The sequence below is a fragment of the Equus przewalskii genome, chromosome 11 (genome assembly GCF_037783145.1).
Source record: "Equus przewalskii isolate Varuska chromosome 11, EquPr2, whole genome shotgun sequence".
Classification (NCBI taxonomy): Eukaryota; Metazoa; Chordata; class Mammalia; order Perissodactyla; family Equidae; genus Equus; species Equus przewalskii.
Genome location: NC_091841.1, coordinates 14,834,869 through 14,846,527, shown reverse-complemented (window position 1 = coordinate 14,846,527; position 11,659 = coordinate 14,834,869). Strand labels below are relative to the sequence as shown.

Genomic DNA, 11,659 nt, shown 5'->3' with positions numbered 1-11,659 from the left:
AAATATACATTGGTATTTCTTTTTCAGAACTTGCCTCAAATTCCATTTGAACAATTTTGTGACTTCGTCAGTTGTAGATTACAAGTTTCTAATTTCTTTTCCAATTATTTGCTAATTTTATTTTGTTCTGCTTTTTCCAAAACAGATACTCATCTGTTGGGATATTGGAGAAGAATTAAGACAGGACCTCGGTGTGAGGGGAGAGAGAGAGGTGAACAAAAGACACAATACTGAGAATAGCGTATCCCACATCCATCATTGCTGGACTCTATAGTACACGCTGGTTAATAATGTAAATTGTTATCCAGTCATAAATCAAATGCTTATTGAGTTATCTGCATGCATTGGATACCTAGTAAGAATACAGTATACAAACATTATATTCTAGAGTCTCCTGGTATTACTCATTGTAGTAAAAGTAACTTGGATTTTGAGTTGTTCAAGCCTGAGTTCAAATCTCAATAATACCATTTGTTTCCTGTGATCTTGGTTGATTTATATAACACTTTTAAGTTGAAGTTTACTTATAGGTAAAATGGTGACACACATGCCTCGCAGCCCCATTGTGAGGATTAAATAAGACGGTGTCCGCACATGCTCTAATACCTGTTGATTCTCAGCAGGTGCTCTTTAGCTTCCCACTTTCACCACCTGCCCTGACAGTTTGCAAGCTGATTTCACATAGTTTCTTCCTGCCTCTCTGCACATAAGTCTATCTTCAAGAAGCTACATACTTAAAATACAATCCTCAGGTACTAGAATAAGTGCACATCCTTCATTCAGCACCATAGTAATGATACCATCAAGGTCACCAGTATGAATAACTTTCAATTGTCAAGCACTGGGTGACCCAAACACTTGCGGAGTTCAACTGTGTGCTGTGGGTATCACAGAAAGATTTGTAAGATGTATTTTAGCAGTTTATCAGAGAAAGAAAGTGTGTTGGGAGACAAGAGAGCTCAGGAAACACTTGGATGTTCTAGGAGAACCTGATAAGAAATTGGGACATATGTGCAACTTACAGAATACTTTAGTGAAAAAGGATGGAAATACACAAAATGAACATACGATCAGAGTTAGAAGCACAGCTTTCTGTCTGGACCGGAAAATGCTTTTAGATTTATCTTCCTTTACTTAAGTCTTTAACGAAAAGCGTTTCAGGAATTAGCACTCAAATGTAAAACCAGTATTTGAGATTTGATAAATATTGGTTTCCCCTTTGATAGTCAGCTCTTTATGACACCTTTCAGTTGAAATAAACTGAATATAACAGCTATTAGAATTAAAAAAATCAGGTTTTGTGCAGGAAAATCAATTCTCCAGCATATTTTTGAATATAATTCCACCTCTCAAGTAATATTTGAGACAGCTCAAGTCAAAATGTGAATAAATGCAATTATTTTTAAAGAAATAAGATGAGAAAGAATCAAGGGAAAAGGTCATTCGAAACAAAATTGTCAAATTACTTGCTATAATATTTTATTATTTTTATTTTTTGTTCATTTTTATTCCAATTAGATTCTGACATTCCTATCATCAAAGGCAAATAACAACATACAATATTACATAACGCCTTATCAGTAACAATAATATATAGCCTCCTCTCAGCATACCTAATTTCTGTTAGGAATGCTTTCTGATGGATAATTTTAGCGAAAGAATGAATATCTATATATATATATTTTTTTTACCACAGTTCAACATCAAATTCAGATGTTTTTATAGGACTCACACTTAGTGACTGTGATTTTTGGAAACACAATGTACCTAATTATATTTCAGTAAATTGCTCCTCAGGCAGAGGAAGTGACTTTACATATTGAATTCTTTATTTTCACAGATGCTTCCCAGAGACCAAACAGCAGAAGGCAAGTTATCTTCAGTCGTGGTCTTTGTTCTCCTGGGATTTTCTGATCTCCCAAACCTCCAGGTGCTCCGAATTTGGAATTTTCTTTCTCATCTATATATTCGTCTTAACAGGAAATGGTCTTATCATAATAATTACAAGGGTAGACTCTGTTCTCCAGACACCCATGTATTCTTTTCTTGCAAGGTTTTCCTCACCGGAAATCTGTTACGTGTCTGTCACTCTTCGCAGGATTCTGGTGAACCCTTGGACTCAGGATAGAAGCATTTCTTTCCTGGGCTGTGCCGATCAAATGTGCTTCTTCCTTGTTCTGGGAACCACAGAGGCATTTCTTCTGGCAGTGATGGCCTATGACTGCTATGTGTCCATTTGTAACCCTCTGCACATCCTCTTGTCATGCACCACAAGATGTCCACCCAGTTGGCTATTGGTGCCTGGCTCAGTGGAATTCCCATCCAGATAGAACAAACATGTCAGGTGTTCTCACTGCACTTCTGTGCTTCTAACCAAATCAACCACTTCTTCTGTGACATCCCCCCATTAATCAATCTGGCCTGTGGGGGCACTTCACTCAATGAGATGTTTGTCTATGTAGCTGCTGTATTGTTTGGCATGATTTCTTTTCTATTGATACTTGACTTTTTTGTCAAAATCATTTCCACCATCCTAAAGTTACCCTCTGCCACAGGTCGGTCCAAAGCCTTCTCCACCTCTTCTGCCCATCTCATAGTAGTGGTTTTATCTTTTGGCTCTGTTACTGTCACCTATTTAAGGCCAAAATCAAATCACTCTGCAGGAACTGACAAAATGCTCTCTCTTTTCTACACTATTGTGACTCCAATGTTTAACCCTATGATATATAGTTTAAGGAACAAGGATGTGATTGTAGCACTGAAAAAATTATTACTCAAGAGAACAGTGTGAGCATCTTTTTTTTTTGAGGAAGATCAGCCCTGAGCTAACACCTGCTGCCAATCCTCCCCTTTTTGCTGAGGAAGACTGGCCCTGAGCTAACATCCATGCCCATCTTCCTCTACTTTATATGTGGTATTCCTACCACAGCATGGCTTGCCAAACAGTGTCATGTCCACACCTGGGTTCCAAACTGGAGAACCCTGGGCCTCCGAAGTGGAACGTGTGCACTTAACCACTGTGCCACTGGACAGGCCCCCAGCGTGAGCATCTTAAAGGTAGCTCTTCAATGCATTGGTCACATAGCTATCACGGAAATACAATTAAATTTCACTCTACCCATGTTTAGTGATGGTGTAATCATTAACAATCATGGTGTAATTATCTACAATTATGATATATTTTAGATTCCCTGGCCAAAGTCACTTATGATCTCATCTTTCATAAGCAAATTAGTCAATTTTCAAAGTCGCTAGTCTTTAGGACAAATCTTCTTTTTCACAACATATTATAAACTTATCTACCTTTAAAATGCTCAGATAATTTAAACTGTTAGGATTGTGTTTAAGAATTTATAGAAGAAATGGGGTTTGCCTTTACAATTTGTCAAATATTTAAAAATATTATGCAGGCATTCCCGTTTATATTCATGACACGTTCACTTTTTCATGGTAAGTTTACATTAGGTATGTGTTGAGGGAGTAAACACAAAACTAAATTACAAATCAAATATTTAATTATGAAAGAATTTAAAAACAAAATGAAAATCTTTAGTTGCACCCACTTTCTCAATATGAATTAAGAAAATGTTTCCATGTGTATCTAGAGGAAGCTGAACAACTGGATCATTTTTTCCCACTTCTGCCCAGAGTGTATGGCAATTGAATATCAAATATCTGACCTGGTTCTATCATCCTGCTTTAAATATGTTTCATCATTGTGCTTCATACTGGATTCTGAAATGCATTTCCAATTTCTCAGAATCCTTTGCTATAGCTTACTTGATTTATCAAAGATGCAATGAACAAATATATGACTTTTCTTATAATTAATTTAAAAGAACACATTTGAAATTTAGAAAGGGAGAAAGAAAAAAGTTAAAACAAAGATTCACGCTTAATTACTTAGCATCACAAATAATAACGTACACAAAATGCAGATGCCTAATACCATGTACCTACAAGTTGTATTTAATTTAATATGACTGTAACTAATCTTGCCCATTGTATCTTTCTCTTATTTATTTGAAATTTACCAAAGAGTACAGATAAAATCCAGAACTAGTCAATCATAGATATCCTAACAGGCAAAAAAGATGAGGAATTTAACAACATTGCACTTAACACTCACTTTTCTGTTTTGAATGTGCAACTTGGGATACTCAGTCTCTATTTCTAAAAATTTCTGTTAATACTTGCAGACTGTATCATTTATCTAACAATCATATCACTTTATAGATTTAATTATGCTTGTAAATATTTTGCCTCTTCAGATTAGTTTCTCTTTATAAGGGCTTACATTTTAATTGTAAAGTTTGGTTTATAAATTAGAATTTTCATTTCAAGGGCTTATGCTTTAACCTTCCATCAGTTAACATGACAGCCCTATAACATCTTTGTTTTTGTATGTAGGTATGAGTGTAAATATTGTAATCTACCTCACATATCTTCTTGCATGTATCAAAAATTAAATGCATTCTTCATGGTGATAATAATGATGGTATTGAAGATAATTCCAATATTTGTGGGAGGGCTATTTTTCTGCTCTTAGATAAGCACATGACATGGTATAATGAAAAGAGCATTAGTTTAGGAATCAAGAAAACCGATTTTTATTTCTAATTTACTTTAAGCTGAGCATTCTTGAGTAAGTAAACTATCCTTTGTATCAACTACTCTGCCTGTAAAGTGGTAATAATGCCTAATATCACTATCTCACAGAAATATAATCATGATCTTGGTTCCAAGGAGTCTTGGAAAACTCAAGAATGTTGGAGAAGGAGGCATTTGTCAAAATCTAGTTTTCTGGAGAACGAAGCCTACATATTTAAACATGGAAATTATTCTGGCATTAACTTAATGTCATTGAAAATCCTTCCATAACAGCTTCCAGATTTCCCTGTACTTTTAAATCTTTGGGCAGAGTTTATTCTGCTTTGGCTTCTCAAGTTATGCATGAAAAAACCCGGGATTCTGGGCTTCCAGGGGCTGTTATTATTTGTAGACGTGGAACATAATTTAGCTTTATATCAATTCTCCATAGATCATACTATTTTCTCATATTTATGATCTCTTCTTGCTTCTAGTAAATTGATTTTCAAAGTATCAGCCTCTAGAAATGTTTTCTAATTAATTAATTATATTTTTCTAATAAATTTCCAATTATCATTCCTTATCACACTGAAAGAAATCAGACAGTTTGTTAATTTTCTTATTTTACTTACTATTGTAAATGTGACCTCACTTAAAGAGAAAAGGGCAAAGATTTTCTGAAATCTCTTCCTTTTATTTTATGTAGGATATAAAATAGTTTTCTAATGTTTACATGTACCTTTGATATAGAAACTAAATGTATAGGGCAGCCTAGTTAGTAATTAAGAGGCTCACTGTTTTGCCAAATATTTTGGATTCCTTAGAATAATGCCCCTCAAAGACATATCATATATATCAGTATATGTATGTGACAACTATAACCATCAGAAATATAATTAGTTGCATGAAACCATCTAGAAATTAAGCAAACAAATGTGTTTGTGCACATGTACATACAAACTATTTATCTATCTATCTACCTATCTATCTATTTACGTATCTTCTATCATCTGCCATACCTTCAGAAGGTAAACGTGCATACATATATATGTGTACCTTTTGTGCATACAGCTTATTATGGCAAATTTCAGCAATTCTACATCTTTGAACTTTCAGCATTATCTTTCCAGAAACTTTGTTCCATGATTTATATAATTTATTTTTTCCTAATTCTACTTTAGTCCGTAAGATCACCTTCCTTTTATCTTCTAATTGTATTATTCTGTGTCCACATGTGTAGATTGTCTACCATTACACCTGCATATTATTTTACAGCCAAGAATCCACAGCTACAAATACAAATTTAAATTGTAAATACATTCAATTTTTCCTTCCCAAAACCAAGCTGTGTAAAGTTTCCACTCATATTGCTGATCTCCGCCTCTCACCTTATCATTTGGTGTCTGTCCAGGAAAGCACTCCTGTTCTCTGAAGTGCACACACAACTTGTATACACAAACACACACAGAAGTGAGTACCTACATAAATAAATGTCTGTGTTTATAAAGAATAAAAGTAAGTTTTTTAGAACTCTGAATTGTTCCAGGAATAGTACAATTCAAATAATAGGAACAAAAGATTATCTTGATGACAAAGATATTGATAATTTACAAAACACATATATTAGCTGTATATATTCATCGTGTTTAAAAAGTTGGTGGTACAAAAACTTTTGGCATATTATTACCACTGGAAGAAGTGATTACCTCAGATTTTTGTTTATAAGTTGTCTAGATAAATGAGAAAATAATTTTTGATACTATTCACAGATTTTTTAGGGGCTATGGGACATCATTATCTAGCAAAAAAAATAATGACAGGGCTCTAAGAACATAGCTCTTATTTGCTCTTCTATAAAGAGTTAGATTAGTTCATATCCATTAGAGCAATTAATATTTCATAAATGTTTTTCCCTTTGTTAGTTATCTCTTCCTTCTCAACTTTTTCTTCCCTATATTAGGCAGGAGGACCAATGAAAATGAAAGAACTTCAAAATATCTGTCTGACTCCATTCCACATCTCATAGCTCAGGAGTTAGCCAATTTCTGCTTGAAAGTTTTCCTGGATTTTTTTGTTGTTGTTTTATGTTTCTCCTTCTTGTATTCTTTTCTTATCTCCAATTATGCCCATAATATTTTTATGGTTTCTGATAGGCCCATATATACATGTGATTAGAACTCACTTTTTCACTTATGGGCTAAAGTTGTAATAACAGGTGCGAGCTTCACCACATTCTTTTTCAACCTTAAGTGGTAGTGACAGGTCATGGTTCCTTAGAGATGTGTTACCCACATACACAAATATTTCAATAAATAAGCACAAGTATTAAAAATAACTATGATTAATTGTATCAAAACAAGCAATTGTCCATAATGATTTTCTTGATACACAATGATTACAGATTTATTGTTTACTTTTCATAATTACATGAATAACACAGACTTATTGTAATAAACTACAAATATCAGTAGAAAAAAGAATATTTTACTCTGAGATACCCACAATTATCATTGATTATCATATTTTTACTGATCATTTCCAATGTGTGTGTATGTGGTATACAATTCTGTGTATGATCTCTGTGTTTTCATAGCAGATATATTTATGAAAATTTATTTCCTTTCCTCAAATTTATCATCACTACTATCATCACTGGGAAAATGTATTGTAAAAATATGCCCATGACTTTCTCTTGTCTTATCATATGCAAATATTTTAATAATAGCATTTATTTTTATCAAATCATGCGACCATATTATATAGAAATATTTAATTGATGTAAACATAAATCATGTTTAGTATTCACTACTATTTCTTTACCAAAATCATTTATAACACTACATTCCTAAGGAAAGGTGGCTCTTTTAATCTATAAAATGATTTTTTGTAGAGCCATCGCTAGACCAAAATTAAAATATATATATATTTATATATATGTATTTAATGTCCATTGCATACGTAGTTCTTCAAATGGCTGTTACAGTTCGATGGAAATGAATGATATGGTTTCCAATAAGTGATACAACAGGGTCTCTATCACAGTGGAAGTTTTTACATTAATCCTTGTCAAAAGTTCTTACTGAGAGAGGACATTGCACAATGACATTATAGAATTACCAATAGAATGATTTGCTGTTTGATGACATGTACATAAATGTGTATTTAAGGCATTAAAACAATACAAGTAATTTTTAATTTGGAAAGAATTACAATTGTATAGACAGGTAAACATTGTTTAATACAAATGTCTATTGAAATTTCAATACCAATATAAGGGAATTAATTCCTGCAAGTATAGCTCATTTTTTAATGAAGTAAATTTCTTACATAGCAATTTTCTCAGTGTGATAATGACTGCCTTATTCCTTAGACTATACAATGCTGTTAAATATGGGAATCACAATAGTGCAGAAAAGAGAAAGCACTTTGTCAGTTCCTGCTGAGTGACTGGTCTTGGGTCTTAAATAAGTAATAAAGCCTGATCCAAAGGACAACGCCACAACCATAAGATGAGATGAACAGATTGAGAAGGCTTTGGACGACTTGTAGCTGATGGCAGTTTAAGAATTATGGAGATGATTTTGCCATAGGAGATAAGTATCAACAGACATGGAATCATAGCAAATAACACAGCAGCTATGTAGACCATCCTTTCATTCACAAAGGTGTCCCACCAGGCTAGCCTGAGTATTGGGAGAATATCACAAAAGAAGTGGTTGATAAGGTTAGAACCACAAAAGGGCAAAGAAAAAATCTGAAATGTCAGCCCAATTTGGACTAGAGTAGACACAAGCTGGACACAAACTTTTTTGTTCATGACTAGAATATAGTACAGAGGGTTACAAATGGTCATGTAGTGGACATAAGCATCACTGCCAGAAGGAAGCACTCTGTGGCCCCCAGCACAAGAATGCAGCACATTTATGCAGTGTGCGCGACTCAAAAACTTGTTCTTCTCTGGGTCAAAATATTCGTGGACAGTAACTGATACACAGCAGATTTCCAAAAAGGAAAAATTGTCAAGGAAAAAATACATGGACGTCTGGAGAACAGAGTCCAGTTTTGTTATTAGAAATATGGTGCCATTGTCCATTAGGATAATGATATAGATGATTAAGAACAATCCAAATGAAAACCACTGGAGATGGGGAACATCATCAAAGCTCAAGAGAACAAATTTCATCGATTCAGTTAGATTTTCTTCTGGTGTCTTTTCCTGGTGTTTCATCTGTGGAAAGGGGAAATTTAGCATGTGATTTTTATTTTACCTTCATGGACCATGCCTGTTCTTTAAATTGCATCAGGATATCAAGATTGGTTTTCATGAACACTGCAATTGCTTCTAATTTAATAATGTTACTACTTATGTATTTCCCCCTTTCTTAGTTTAGATCCTATGGATTATCACTGTACAAACTCCCTTGAAATTTCCTTTAACATCATTCCATATACTTCCTGCCTACAGTCCAGGATCAAATAAGCTATTTCCTGCTCAGCACAGACACTGGAAAAAGTGGCAACTCAGGGATAGACCCACATCTTTGCCATAGTATCTCACTTTTAATTGCTTATGTATCTTCACAATCCTATTGTACTTCTCTATGATTTTTCCCTATCACACCTCAGGAGAATTGTATCAGAAATTGTCTTCCCCACACACTTTCAACTGCCGATTTCAACCCTTCATTTCCCTTCTATCACTTGATGATCTTGAGCATATGTGTCCTTATTATACAGTTTATATTGTCAGGCAGTTTTCCTACAAATAATTGACAGAAAATTTTATTTTATTGTGCATGGGGGAATAAAATAATTATCTTGTGGTAGGATACTAAGTGGGGAAGACAGGAGGGTTTTATTCAGGAAAAGTTGCCTGAAACCACAGATACAGGTAGAAATAATAAAGAAGGTAACCCTAGAAAAACAGGTATGGCCTGGAGTGTGTTCATTACCTGTGTGCAGGTTTGTGGGCAGACGTAGGGAAGATATTTACTGCTATGTTTCACTCTGCGTGCTGTGTGCACCTCCACTAACTTTGTAATTATATATACAGAGAGGAAGAAGGAACCATTGACTAATATCACAATTATATTTATTCTTTGAATCAATCAATAAACTGGCACACATTTGAAGTTATGCAGGAATGTGCTATTGCAACAAGTTTGTACTTACAAAAGTTGTAAACCAACCGATTGTGAATAATCATGTCCATTGTCTCTCTTTGACTTAATGAGTCTTAAGTTTGGTATTGTCATCTATTCTTTTTCTCCCGCAGCTATATGATACCTCCAAAATATGAATTTTATAATTTATCCAAATTTTTCTAGTGCTTGCAACAAGAAGACTGGTATGCTGTGACTCAGGGTATCTTAAAAAGAAATGGAAGTTGTTCATTTGTTTTAAATGTTGGAAATCATATGCACGTTGGCTTTAAGTATGTCTATTTATAGAAGTTTTCATTCATTTCTTCAAAATGATTGCGTAGTATCCCCAGTCTTGAACCATATTTTTGTTATTGATTACTATTTTTTTTGAGGTAAAAGGCAATTTATTTTTCTGAATTAGTTTCAGGAAAAAATAGAAGCATGACATAAAAATTATAGAGTATCAGGTTTTTCTTTTCACTATAAACATGATATATTCATTAGTGAAAATTTAGGAAATAGAGGGAACAATGGAATATATATATTTATATGCGTATATATACATTTATAATAAATGGGCATTCCAAATAGTGTCTTTTAACCTTAAGTGAGAGGATGTGCAGAGATATGGACAGTGTGATTATGGCTCAAAAATATGCTTCATCCACATGTATGTAATTGTGCTTTATTCATTTTTATCACTCTGGTTTTCTTCTGTGTGCAGTTATCACAGTCATTTCCATTCTAATTTGATAAGAATTTGGCATTATGAATGATGCAAAGTTGAAGATTCTTGGACATGTCTGATGGCAAACATACTCATGCACTTCTGCTGCTACATTCCTAGGAGTAAGATCCTCCAGGTAAAGTCGAGCTGTCTGCTAGAGTGGTGCACCAAATCAAACACCAGCATGTGATAAAAGCTGCCATTAATTCACATCCTTTACACATCTAGTGTGGTTAGTTTTTTGGGTGTTTTTTCTTAATTTTCATCTGTCTGATTAGTGTGTCAAAGCTCTCAGTAGGGATAATTTGCATTTCACTGTTACTAATGAGTTATTTTCTTTTTCTCCTAGCCATCCAGATTATCCTCTTTGTGAAATCCCTCTTTAAGTTTCTTGTCAATTTTCGTCCTAGTTTTCCTTGTTTTTTGATTTGCAGAACTTCTTTATATATGATGTATTTAAACCCTCGCTGTTGAAAAATTTCACTCTGAACAGCTGCTTTGCATGAAGAGTGCTTCCAAGTCAATGCAGTTCAACTTATCAGTGTTGTGCACTATAGTTAATAAATTTATTAAAAATATTTTTCTTACACCAAGGTCATGAGGTTAATATACATTACCTTTGAAAGATTCATTATGTTGTATTTCATATTTAGGTTTACACATTATCTGGAATTATTTTCTCTATAAATTATATGAAGTAAGGGTCAAGTTCTTCATTTTTATACAATTAAATTAAGATAATTTACTAAAAGACCATCTTTTCTACACTGTTCTGTGGTATAACCTTTTACATGTTCAAGTGCGTCCATGTTCTGTAGTCATTCGACAAATATGCTCTAGAGGCTTTCCATATGAAATCTTTTGTTTACGTAAATGATAATAAATGGGAGAGGAACCAAGATATACACTAATAATTTCATGGAAAAGATATTGGAACATGAATTACAAGATAAAAGAGACTGCAGTTTTCAGTAAACAGTCTCAAACTGGCAGTGAATTTGGGCTGACAGACTAGTTCACTAAATATGAGATTTACTGAAAAATTCGTTTATCGTAAATACCACTCGGGATATAAGTCTAATATCAGGAATTCTAATGTAAAACGGCAAGTTCAAGAATAAGTAATGATAATCAATCCATATTAAGGCAGCAAGGTAAACCACAAGATAACTTCTGATTAGACAACAGCAGAATTAAG

General features: G+C 33.8%; 1 pseudogene; it reads left to right on the top strand.

Annotated features, from left to right (window-relative positions):
- The first annotated feature begins 1,840 nt into the window (after positions 1 to 1,840).
- Positions 1,841 to 2,791, top strand: LOC103544203 (olfactory receptor 10AG1-like; annotated as a pseudogene).
- Positions 2,792 to 11,659: the final 8,868 nt, after the last annotated feature.